At 39.5% G+C, this 13,382-nt stretch overlaps 1 non-coding gene across 1 annotated transcript; it reads right to left on the minus strand.

Moving 5' to 3' along the window:
- Window positions 1-989: 989 nt before the first annotated feature.
- LOC112761200 (small nucleolar RNA R71) lies at window positions 990-1,097 on the minus strand. The gene has a single exon (XR_003181606.1). It is a non-coding gene; the product is annotated as a small nucleolar RNA R71 (small nucleolar RNA).
- Between the last annotated feature and the right edge of the window lie 12,285 nt (window positions 1,098-13,382).

A 13,382-nucleotide genomic window follows, 5' to 3' on the forward strand; every position in this document is an offset into this window, starting at 1 on the left:
ATCTTCTTACCTTTTCAAAAATTGATTTTCAAAATTTGTTTCAACTAACTAACTAACTTTTTTGTTTGTTTCTTATCTCTTTCAAAACTACCTAACTAACTATCCCTCTCTAATTTTCGAAAATACTTTCCTCTTTTTCAAAAATTCTTTTTAATTAACTAATTGTTTCAAAATTCAATTTTACTTTATTTCTTATCTAATTTTCGAAAATAACTAACCCCTTTTCAAAATTTATTTTCGAAAACTTCTTCCTCTCATCTCCTTCTATTTATTTATTCATCTACTAACACTTCATCTCACCCAAATTCGAACCCCCTCTTCCATCTGTGTTTAAATTTTCTCTTCTTCCCTTCTTTACATTACATTCTTTTCTTCTTCGACTCACGCAAGGGAACCTCTATACCTGGGCAAAAAGGATCCCTATTATTATTATTTTTCTGTTTCCTCTTTTTCATATGAGCAGGAGCAAGGACAAGAACATTCTTGTTGAAGTAGACCCTGAACTTGAAAGGACTCTGAAGAGGAAACTAAGAGAAGCTAAAATACAAGAATCCAGAGATAACCTTACAGAAATTTTCGAACAGGAAGAGGAGATGGCAGCCAAAATTAATAATAATGCAAGGAGGATACTTGGTGACTTTACTGCACCTAATTCTAATTTACATGGAAGAAGCATCTCCATCCCTACCATTGGAGCAAACAATTTTGAGCTTAAACCTCAATTAGTTTCTCTAATGCAACAAAACTGCAAGTTTCATGGACTTCCATCTGAAGATCCTTTTCAGTTCTTAACTGAATTCTTGCAGATATGTGATACTGTTAAGACTAATAGAGTAGATCCTGAAGTCTACAGGCTCATGCTTTTCCCTTTTGTTGTGAGAGACAGAGCTAGAATATGGTTAAATTCTCAACCTAAAGATAGCCTGAACTCTTGGGATAAGCTGGTCAAGGCTTTCTTAGCCAAGTTCTTTCCTCCTCAAAAGCTGAGTAAGCTTAGAGTGGATGTTCAAACCTTCAGACAGAAAGAATGTGAATCCCTCTATGAAGCTTGGGAGAGATACAAGAAACTGACCAAAAAGTGTCCTTCTGACAAGCTTTCAGAATGGACCATCCTGGATATATTCTATGATGGTCTATCTGAATTAGCTAAGATGTCATTGGATACTTCTGCAGGTGGATCCATTCACCTAAAGAAAATGCCTGCAGAAGCTCAAGAACTCATTGACATGGTTGCTAATAACCAGTTCATGTACACTTCTGAGAGGAATCCTGTGAGTAATCGGACGCCTCAGAAGAAGGGAGTTCTTGAAATTGATACTCTAAATGCCATATTGGCTCAGAACAAAATATTGACTCAGCAAGTCAATATGATTTCTCAGAGTCTGAATGGAATGCAAGCTGCATCCAACAGTACTCAAGAGGCATCTTCTGAAGAAGAAGCTTATGATCCTGAGAACCCTGCAATAGCAGAGGTAAATTATATGGGTGAACCTTATGGAAATACCTATAACCCCTCATGGAGAAATCACCCAAATTTCTCATGGAAGGATCAAAAGCCTCAACAAGGCTTTAATAATGGTGGAAGAAACAGGTTTAGCAATAGCAAGTCTTTTCCATCATCCACTCAGCAACAGACAGATAATTCTGAGCAGAATCCATCTAGCTTAGCAAATTTAGTCTCTAATCTATCTAAAGCCACTGTGAGTTTTCATGAATGAAACAAGGTCCTCCATTAGAAATTTGGAAGCACAAGTGGGCCAGCTGAGTAAAAGAATCATTGAAACCCCCCTAGTACTCTCCTAAGCAATACAGAAGAGAATCCAAAAGGAGAGTGCAAGGCCATTGAATTAATTACCATGGCCGAACCTGTAAGGGAGGTTGAGGACGTGAATCCCAGTGAGGAAGACCTCCTAGGACGTCCAGTGATCAATAAGGAGTTTCCTTCTGAGGAACCAAAGGAATCTGAGACTCATTTAGAGACCATAGAGATTCCATTGAACCTCCTTATGCCATTCATGAGCTCTGAAGAGTATTCTTCTTCTGAAGAGAATGAAGATGTTACTGAAGATCAAGTTGCCAAGTTCTTTGGTGCAATCATGAAGCTGAATGCCAATTTATTTGGTAATGAGACTTGGGGAGATGAACCTCCCCTGTTCACCAATGAACTAAATGCATTGGATCAACTGAGATTGCCTCAGAAGAAATAGGATCCTGGAAAGTTCCTAATACCTTGTACCATAGGCACCATGACCTTTGAGAAGGCTCTATGTGACCTGGGGTCAGGAATAAACCTCATGCCACTCTCTGTAATGGAGAAACTTGGAATCTTTGAGGTGCAAGCTGCTAGAATCTCATTGGAGATGGCAGACAATTCCAGAAAACAGGCTTATGGACAAGTAGAGGACATGTTAGTAAAGGTTAAAGGCCTTTACATCCCTGCTGATTTCATAATCCTAGATACTGGGAAGGATGAGGATGAATCCATCATCCTTGGAAGACCCTTCCTCGCCACAGCAAGAGCTGTGATTGATGTTGACAGAGGTGAACTAGTCCTTCAATTGAATGAGGACCCCCTTGTGTTTAAAACTCAAGGACATCCTTTTGTAAACATGGAAAATAGGCACAGTAATCTTCTCTCAAAACAGAGTCAACCAGAGCCCCCACAGTCAAACTCTAAGTTTGGTGTTGGGGAGTCTCAACAATGCTCTGAACATCTGTGAGGCTCCATGAGAGCCCACTGTCAAGCTATTGACATTAAAGAAGCGCTTGTTGGGAGGCAACCCAATTTTTATTTAATTATATTTTTATTAGTTATATGTCTTCATAGGTTCATGATCATGTGGAGTCACAAAATAAATAGAAAAATCAAAAACAGAATCAAAAACAGCAGAAGAAAAATCACACCCTAGAGGAGGAGTTCACTGGCGTTTAAACGCCAGTAAGGAGCATCTGGCTGGCGTTCAACGCCAGAACAGAGCATGGATCTGGCGTTGAACGCCCAAAACAAGCAGCATCCTGGCGTTCAGACGCCAGAAATGCACACTGAGGAAGAGTTGGCGCTGAACGGCAGAAACAAGCATGAAGCTGGCGTTCAACGCCAGAAACATGCTGCATCTGGGCGCTGAACGCCTAAAACAAGCCTCACTTTGGCGTTTAAATGCCAGAATTGCATGCAAATGCATTTTACATGCCTAATTGGTGCAGGGATGTAAATCCTTGACACCTCAAGATCTGTGGACCTCACAAGATCATCTCAGGATCTGTGAACCTCACAGGATCCCCACCTTCCCTCCTCATAATCCTAGTTTTTTTTCCACATCTTCTTCTTCATCTATTCTTTCTTCTTTTGCTCGAGGGCGAGCAACATTCTAAGTTTGGTGTGGTAAAAGCATAGCTTTTTTTTTAAGGGAAAACAAAAGCTTCCATCAAGGATCTATAGCTCAGTGGTAGAACATTTGACTGCAAATCAAGAGATCCCTGAGATACCTCAGGGGATACATTTTTCTCCACACAATTATTGGGAGCAACTAAGGGGGAACATCAAGAGCTCCATCATCCTTCATGAAATTAGAGAAGATCAAAGAGCAATGAGGGAGGAGCAACAAAGACAAGGAAGAGACATAGAAGAACTCAAGGACATCATTGGTTCCTCAAGGAGAAAACGCCACCATCACTAAGGTGGACTCATTCCTTGTTCTTAAATTTTCTGTTTTTCGTTCTCTTATGTTGAATGTTTATCTATGTTTGTGTCTTTATTACATGATCATTAGTGTCTAAGTGTCTATGCCTTAAAGTAGTGAATATGAATCCATCACCTCTCTTAAATGAAAAATGATTTTAATTCAAAAGAACAAGAAGTACATGAGTTTCGAATTTATCCTTGAACTTAGTTTGATTATTTTGATGTGGAGACAATACTTTTTGTTTTCTGAATGAATGCTTGAACAGTGCATATGTCTTTTGAAGTTGGTGTTTTAGAATGTTAAATATGTTGGCTCTTGAAAGAATGATGAACAGGAGACATGTTATTTGATAATCTGAAAAATCATAAAAATGATTCTTGAAGCAAGAAAAAGCAGTGAATACAAAAGCTTGCAGAAAAAAAGAAAAAAAACATTGGCGAAAAAAAATTAAAGAAAAAGAAAAAGCAAGCAGAAAAAGCCAAAAGCTCTTAAAACCAAAAGGCAAGAGCAAAAAGCCAATAGCCCTTAAAACCAAAAGGCAAGGGTAATAAAAAGGATCCCAAGGCTTTGAGCATCAGTGGATAGGAGGGCTTAAAGGAATAAAATCCTGGCCTAAGCGGCTAAACCAAGCTATCCCTAATCATGTGCTTGTGGCGTGAAGGTGTCAAGTGAAAACTTGAGACTGAGCGGTTAAAGTCAAGGTCCAAAGCAAAAACAGAGTGTGCTTAAGAACCCTGGACACCTCTAATTGGGGACTTTAGCAAAGCTGAGTCACTATCTGAAAAGGTTTACCCAATTATGTGTCTGTGGCATTTATGTATCCGGTGGTAATACTGGAAAATAAAGTGCTTAGGGCCACGGCCAAGACTCATAAAGTAGCTGTGTTCAAGAATCAACATACTGAACTAGGAGAATCAATAACACTATCTGAACTCTAAGTTCCTATAGATGCCAATCATTCTGAACCTCAATGGATAAAGTGAGATGCCAAAACTATTCAAGAGGCAAAAAGCTACAAGTCCCGCTCATCTGATTGGAGCTATGTTTCATTGATAGTTTGGAATTTATAGTATATTCTCTTCTTTTTATCCTATTTGATTTTCAGTTGCTTGGGGACAAGCAACAATTTAAGTTTGGTGTTGTGATGAGCGGATAATTTATACGCTTTTTGGCATTGTTTTTAGTAGGATCTAGTTACTTTTAGGGATGTTTTTATTAGTTTTTATGTTAAATTCACATTTCTGGACTTTACTATGAGTTTGTGTGTTTTTCTGTGATTTCAGGTATTTTCTGGCTGAAATTGAGGGACTTGAGCAAAAATCAGATTCAGAGGTTGAAGAAGGACTGCTGATGCTATTGGATTCTGACCTCCCTGCACTCAAAGTAAATTTTCTGGAGCTACAGAACTCAAAATGGCGCGCTTCCAATTGCATTGGAAAGTAGACATCCAGGGCTTTCCAGCAATATATAATAGTCCATACTTTGGCCGAGTTTAGATGACGCAAAAGGGCGTTGAACGCCATTTCTATGCTGCAGTCTGAAGTTAAACGTCAGAAACACGTCACGAACCAGAGTTGAACGCCAAAAACACATTACAACTTGGCGTTCAACTCCAAAAGAAGCCTCTGCACGTGAAAAGCTAAAGCTCAGCCCAAGCACACACCAAGCGGGCCCCAGAAGTGGATTTATGCATCAATTACTTACTTTTGTAAACCCTAGTAGCTAGTTTAGTATAAATAGGACTTTTTACTATTGTATTAGACATCCTGGATTATATTTTTGATCCTGTGATCACGTTTTGGGGGCTGGCCATTCGGCCATGCCTGAACCTTTATCACTTATGTATTTTCAATGGTAGAGTTTCTACACTCCATAGATTAAGGTGTGGAGCTCTGCTGTTCCTCATGAATTAATGCAAAGTATTACTGTTTTTCTATTCAATTCAACTTATTCCGCTTCTAAGATATTCATTCGCACTTCAATATGAATGTGATGAACGTGACAATCATCATCATTCCCCCACGAACGCGTGCCTGACAACCACTTCCGTTCCACCTTAGATTGGATGAGTATCTCTTAGATCTCTTAATCAGAATCTTCGTGGTATAAGCTAGATTGATGGAGGCATTCATGAGAGTCCGGAAAGTCTAAACCTTGTCTGTGGTATTCCGAGTAGGACTCAGGGATTGAATGACTGTGACGAGCTTCAAACTCGCGAGTGTTGGGCGTAGTGACAGACGCAAAAGGATAGTAAATCCTATTCCAGTATGATTGAGAACCTCTAGATGATTAGCCATGCAGTGACAGCGCATTGGACCATTTTCACAGAGAGGATGGGATGCAGCCATTGACAACGGTGATGCCTCCAGATGATTAGCCATGCAGTGACAGCGCATCGGACCATTTTCACAGAGAGGATGAAAAGTAGCCATTGACAACGGTGATGCCCTTACATAAAGCCAGCCATGGAAACGAGTAGGATTGATTGGATGAAGACAACAGGAAAGCAGAGGTTCAGAGGAACGAACGCACCTCTATATGCTTATCTGAAATTCCCACCAATGAATTACATAAGTATTTCTATCTTTATTTTCTGTTTATTTATTATTAATATTCGAAAACTCCATAACTATTTGATATCCGCCTGACTGAGATTTACAAGGTGACCATAGCTTGCTTCAAGCCGACAATCTCCGTGGGATCGACCCTTACTCATGTAAGGTTTTATTACTCGGATGACCCAGTGCACTTGCTGGTTAGTTGTGCGAAGTTGTGAAGTTATGTTTGGACCATGGTACTGTGCACACGTTTTTTTGGAGCCATTACCAGGGAGAGAACGAACAACAAATTTTACAACCTCAGAGTAACAATTTCGCATACCATCAACTTAGACACTACCAGTGCAAGGGGATCTGTGGAGATACATATGGGAATTGAAAATAAAGGAGCAACATGTTAGATAGAAGATGATTGATGGCCTTGCTATGGAGGTAGGGGATGGTAGATCCACCAGATTTTGGGAGAATACTTGGCTCCAAGTGGAAAAGCTGAAAGACTCATTTTCGAAACTTTTCTTGATTTCAAACCAAAAAGGATCAGTAATTGGGGATTGTGGGTTTTGGGATGAGTTAGAGTAGATTTAAAACTTCCAATAGAGGAGAGAATTCTGCCAATGGGAGGTAGATACCTTGGATCAGCTACATCATATCTTGCAATCTATTACATTAATAACATTAGTACAAGATAGAATGGTGTGAAAATTTTATAAGAAAAGCATTTATTCTACTAACTCATTTATCCAGATTTTGCAGGAAGAGACTTTGGCCGATGATAATCTGAGCTACAAATTCACAAAAGAAATTTAAAAATGATTAGTTCTACCGCAAGTTGAGTTGTTCATCTGGTTTGTATTAGTAGGCTGACTCAATACAAAGGACCGGCTAAATAGATTGGGGATCATCGAACAGAATGATAATTTGTGCGTTTTGTATAAGAAGGATGTTGAAACTATATAAGACTTATTTGTTACTTGTGAGTACTTTTGGTAGGTGTGGTGTGTATGGATCACAGATATTGGATAGGAGTGGAATATTTCAGGTACCTTAAAAGATCACTTTAAGAATTGGAAAACCATGTCTTTGAGAAAAGAGTTGCGCAAGTAGTAATTAGTTGGGTTCTTCTCAGTTATATAAAATATTTAGTTACGTAGAAATGATATCATATTTTAGAATAAAGTAACAGATGTAGTTAATTGTGTTACTCGATTATTTTATTATGTTAAAAAATTGTGTGATAATTAACTCATACTGTTGATGGTTATGTCAGAGATAATATAAAAGTTGTTTTTGATTTATTTTTGTTCTGACCTGATGACACCGAGGTATAGTTCGTTCCCCGGAAAGGATCGACAAACTTCTTGTGGTGGAGAGGGAAAGCACGGCCGTTGGAACCGAGGTGGTGAGTACCTGCAAAGGTTCTCCGACGCTCAAGTCAATAAGAGAGTGTATGAATATGAGCTTTTTTGGAAGGAAATGGATTACCTTTTTCATCTCTGCTGTCTGTCTTATATCTGCTTAATTGATTGTAGGTGATCGTTGTTATGTAACGTCCGAGCATTAATTCACATATCCGACGTTATAAGAAAAACATAATTGCTGATTTAATCAGAATATTCGGTTATAACTGTAAATCATACGTTGCCGAGCTATAACTCGTAACCGACTTTTGCTTGCTTATATCACAGCCCCCAAACTTGGCCTGATCTGAAGAGAACAGGTTGAGCTTATTATTGATTAACGAGTTATAGCTCGGTATCCTCAGCCCCCAGGTCAACGTGTCGTATCAGATTTCCAAGTTGGCGTATGAGAAGTTTGCTCGAAATAAATTCATATGTATTTAGTTTTATTGGTCATTGTGTTAATTTAATATTTTGTCTGGTTCAACTTCCAACATTGATCTTGGACCGTTAAAGCACTTCTATCATGTGTGGATGGGATTTATTTGTGGAACTGAAAAGTTTAATTAAACTAGTGCCTTAGTTTCAAGTTTTCATAAACACTTCGTTTAAGTTGGGTGCAGAAGGCAATGAGTAGAAGAGGTCAGTGCATTTTCATCTTCTTCTTTTCTTTGTTTTTTGTTGAACAATGAGTGAGAAAAAGAAAAAATCGTTTCCCTCAGTTGAAATTGTTGAAAAATATGATTGGGTTGACAATGATGTTCATATACGGGCTTCTCTGTTTTCTGATATTGAGAGTGTGAATCGCATAAATGCGAGTAGGGTAATGAGGACTGGGTTTCATGTACAGTTGCTACCATGCAGCCGGACGGACCGCGTCTTCCATCGACAAGATGGCTTTGAATATTTTTATGTTTATAGTTGCATGATTGAGGAACTAAGAATTAAACTTCCCTTTTCTGTTTTTGAGTGTAGTGTGATGAAACAATTGAATTGTGCTCCATCCCAAATACACCCGAATGGGTGGGCTTTTATCAGATGTTTTGAAGCTCTGATGGATTTTCTTGAAATTGAACCAGATTTAGAGTTATTTTTTTCTCTGTTTCAAGCAAAAGGGGTATGGAAGGGTTTATGGATTAATCTAAACAGCACCCCTGGATTTTCTATTTTTAAGCTTTATAAATCATCGTTCAAGGATTTCAAAGAAATGTTTTTAAAAGTTAAATCAGTGGATGAGGAGTTTCCATTTTACCTTGATGAAAATTTGGGGGAAAGATTCCCGCTTTACTGGTGTTGCCATCCGCAGCATATCCTCGGTCCCGACCTTATCAATAGCCGGAATGAGTGCATTATCTCTTTTTTGATTGAGATGGTTGATAAAGGGGGACTGATATCTGTTTCTGATCTGCTAACTTGGGAGGAAAATAAATCTGTTGTGTTAGAGTATTTTGGTGAGAAAATTTGAAACTTACCTTTTCTCAAAATTATCTTTAGCTGTTTTACTGACTTCTATTCTTATGAATGTTTCAGCTAGTAACTTCCCTGGAGTGACTGCCTCCAGTCTGAGATCCCGATTCAAGAGCAAAAATTTTGAGGGATCTTCATCAAATGCTGAGAAAGCTGATGGTGGGGCTGAGGTTGATCAGCCTCTGCCAAAAAAGAAAGGTATCGTTTTCAAAAAGAGAAAATCTGAGGCAGTTGTTGAAAATGAGGTGCGAACTGAAGAGGAAAGGTTGCAACTTGATGACCTGCCAAATTTTATCTTGAGGCAAGAGAGATTACATTCTTTTGATGAGGAAGAAGAGAATTCCTCGGTATGGAACAAGAAATTTCCTTATAGTGTTGTTTCGGATGAAATTGTTCAGTCTGAGGTAGATAGAAATCGGGTGGAAGAGGTTGGGGATCTAGGCGTTGACCAGTATCTTCAGGTAATGTGTTTTTGAAATATGTTATTGGTTGTGTGTTTTGTTCTGCTGTTCTTTCTAACTTGATTGTGGTTTTGTTTTTTCAGGTGTTAGGATTTTGATTGGCCAGTATTGGCCGTAGTCAGGAGAAAAAACACAAGAAGGGGTTATCTGAGGCTTCGAAGATTGCTATCTTGAAGGAGCAACTAGTACTCAGTGATGCTAATGTCAAAGATTTGAAGAAAAAGTTGTCTGAAATTGAGACTGATCTTAAAATTGAAAAGGAGTGTCATGAGAGAATTTCAGCACTGTTGAAAGAGAAAGAAAGTGATCTTTCGAGCACAAATGATCGGTTAACCGAGTTATCTACGAAGATGAAGAAATTTGAAGAAAATAAGCAAGGTGACATTCTGGATGCTTTTGCAGAAGGCTTTGAGCGGGCTGTCAATCAGGCGAAGTTCCTTGTTCCTGATGGGGACTTCGGTGCTATGGATCCTGCTAAGGTAATTCAAGGAGGTAAGCTCGTGGATGACGAGGAAGTTGCTGAGGAGGGAGATGACAACCTCGCCGACTGATTTGTTCAGGAGTTCGTCTTTTAGTTCTGTTAGGAGAGAACTTTTCTGTGTATTTTGTTGGATACAGTTTCATATCCTGATTTGTGTAGGTCAGTATTTTGATTATAGACTGGTAGATTAGGTTTTGCTGTTGCCTAATCGGTTTTTTGATATGGCCGTTTTAAGGCTCAATGACTGAAATGATGACTGTAATATTTGCGCATTCGTATGATAATGCGACTTACTGTTTTATTAGTAACTTCCCTTTATAGGAATATTGCATCTGAATAGTGGCAAGAAATATAAAAGAGAATGAATGTTTATTAATAATGATACCTGTACAAGTTTGTTCAAGTGAACCAGCCTCATTAAAACCCCCTATGAGCAAAAACCCTTTTTGGGAAAAAATTCTCAAGGTGGGAAAAAGAGTACTGGTATGCTGCTTATTGTTAACTGTAATATTGCTTCAAAGAGTTGATATTCCATGTGTTTGGAATTTGTGTGCCATCTAACTGTTCCAATTTGTATGCTCCTCGGCCTAGTACCTCAGATACTCGGTACGGGCCGTCCCAGGATGCGGCGAGCTTCCCATGAGAAGGGGGTCGGCGAGCTTGCTCAGTCTTACGGAGTACTAAGTCTCCGGTGTGGAACGATCTTGGGACAACTTTCCTAGAATATCGTTGGCCCACTTGTTGTTGCAAGGCTTTGTGCCGGATTGCTGCTGTTTCCCTAATTTCTTCAATTAAGTCAAGCTCTGCTTGCCGAGCTTTTTCATGATCTTCGGCTAATGTTCGCATGGAGCCTTGAGACACTTCCATTGGAATCATTGCTTCGGATCCGTAGACTAGTCTGAACGGAGTTTCCTTGGTCGTGGAGTGGATTGTTGTGTTGTATGCCCATAAAACTTCAGGGATAAGCTCGGCCCACAGGCCTTTTGCGCTGTCAAGTTTTTTCTTCAAGGCCTGAAGGATGATCTTATTTGCTGCCTCTGCCAAGCCGTTGGATTGCGGATGTTCCACAGATGAGAAGTGCTGCTTTATTTTTAAATTCTGTAAAAATTCTTTGAAAGTGCTATCAATAAACTGTCGACCATTATCGGTTACGATATGGCCTGGTATACCGAATCTACAAATTATATATTTCCAGAAAAAGCTTATCATTTGTGATGAGGTAATTTTTGCAAGTGGCTGTGCCTCAATCCATTTAGAAAAGTAATCTACTGCAACTACCAAAAATTTTACCTGCCTGGGAGCAGTGGGGAAGGGGCCGAGTATATCTATTCCCCACCGATTGAACGGCCAACTTACTGTTGAGTGATGGAGATGTTCCGCAGGCATATTAATGATCGGCGAGTGCTTCTGACAGTTGTCGCAGGTTCTGACTTTATGCTTACTGTCCTCCCATATTGTCGGCCAATAAAATCCTGCTCGGAGAGCTTTCTGGGCCAAGCTCCTAGCTCCCCAGTGTATGCCACAGATTCCTTCGTGGGCCTCGGCCAAGAGAAGCTCGGCTTCTGACCTGTCTAGGCATTTCAATAGTGGTCGAGAGTAACCTCGCCTATACAGAGTGTTATTTAGCAAGGTGAAAAAAGAAGCTTGTCTTCTGAATTTACCTTTGTTTTCAATTTCCTCTGGAACAGAGCCGTTGCGGAGGTATTGAATGTAAGGTTGTTGCCAACTATCTTTACTTAAGGTGTTTAGAATTTTTGCTGACTCAATACTCGGTTTGTCTAAGGTTGATTGTAAAAGTGTGGCAGTGTGTGCTTGCGTTGTTGCTAATTTGGATAAGACATCTGCCCTATGGTTTTGTTCTCTAGGTATATGGGCGATTTCTATTTTAGAAAATTTGTTTAACAAGTCCCGAACAATATTCAAATACTTCAAAAGAATTGGATCTTTTGTTTGGAAACTTTGATTTACTTGTTGTACCACTAATAATGAATCACAGTAAACCTTCAAATAATCAACATGTAAATCAGTGGCTAACCTGAGCCCAGCTATGAGGGCTTCATATTCTGCTTGGTTATTGCTGGCTTTAAATGAAAATCGGAGAGAATGTTCGAGGATTATACCATCCGAGCTTTCTAACAATACTCCAGCTCCTGCCCCTTGAGTGTTTGAAGCTCCATCTACAAATAGGGTCCAGAGCCGACTTCTTTCCTCGGAAGAAGTGTTAGTAAATTCTGCCACAAAGTCGGCTAGGCATTGTGACTTAACAGATCCCCTAGGTTGAAATTGTATGTCGAACTCGGAGAGTTCAATAGACCATTTAGTCATTCGCCCTGCTAATTCAGGTTTAGAGAGTATCTGTCGAAGTGGATGCTCTGTTCGGACAATGATTGTATGACTCTGAAAATAAGGTCGGAGACGTCTTGCCGAGAATATAAGTGCCAGGACAAGCTTTTCAAGCTTCGGGTATCGCAGCTCTGCGTTTTGTAGTGTCTTGCTCACGAAATATACTGGCTGCTGGTCTTTGTTGCTTTCTGTAACAAGAGCAGAACTAATGGTGAAGTCAGTGACAGACAAGTATAAGTATAATGGGTCGCCGAGTTTTGGTTTCTGCAAAACGGGTGGTTTGGAGAGGAAATGTTTAAAGCTTAAAAATGCGTCTTCACATTTTTCATCCCAGAAGAAGTTCTTTGTATTTTTCTTTAAACATTGGAAAAAGTTGAAAGATTTGAAGGCCAAGCAGGGCAAGAATCTTGACAATGCCGCTAATCTGCCTGTTAGCCGTTGAACATCCTTTGTCGTCTTTGGACTTTGCATATCGAGTATTGCTTGGCATTTCTCGGGGTTTGCCTCAATGCCTCGACTTGTCAGGATGAATCCGAGGAATTTTCCGCCTTTGACACCGAAGGCGCACTTCTCGGGGTTCAGTCTCATGTTATATTTTCTGATTTGAGCAAATATTTCTTCCAGGTCATGTATATGGGATTCGCCGACCTTTGTTTTGGCGACCATGTCGTCGACGTAAACCTCAATATTTCTGCCTATTTGCTGCTCAAAAACCCTGTTCATCAGTCTTTGGTACGTCGCCCCTGCATTCTTTAAACCGAAAGGCATAACATTAAAGCAGTAATTACCATATTCAGTTATAAAAGCAGTTTTTTCTTGGTCTGATGGATGCATAAGGATCTGATTATAACCCGAATATGCATCCATAAAACTTAAAGTGTCATACCCACAGGAGTTATCTACTAATGTATCTATGCAAGGTAAAGGATAAGCATCTTTTGGACATGCTTTATTTAAATCAGTAAAGTCGACGCACATGCGCCATTTACCGT

Source organism: Arachis hypogaea, chromosome 16 (assembly GCF_003086295.3).
Source record: "Arachis hypogaea cultivar Tifrunner chromosome 16, arahy.Tifrunner.gnm2.J5K5, whole genome shotgun sequence".
In the NCBI taxonomy this organism is placed as follows: domain Eukaryota; kingdom Viridiplantae; phylum Streptophyta; class Magnoliopsida; order Fabales; family Fabaceae; genus Arachis; species Arachis hypogaea.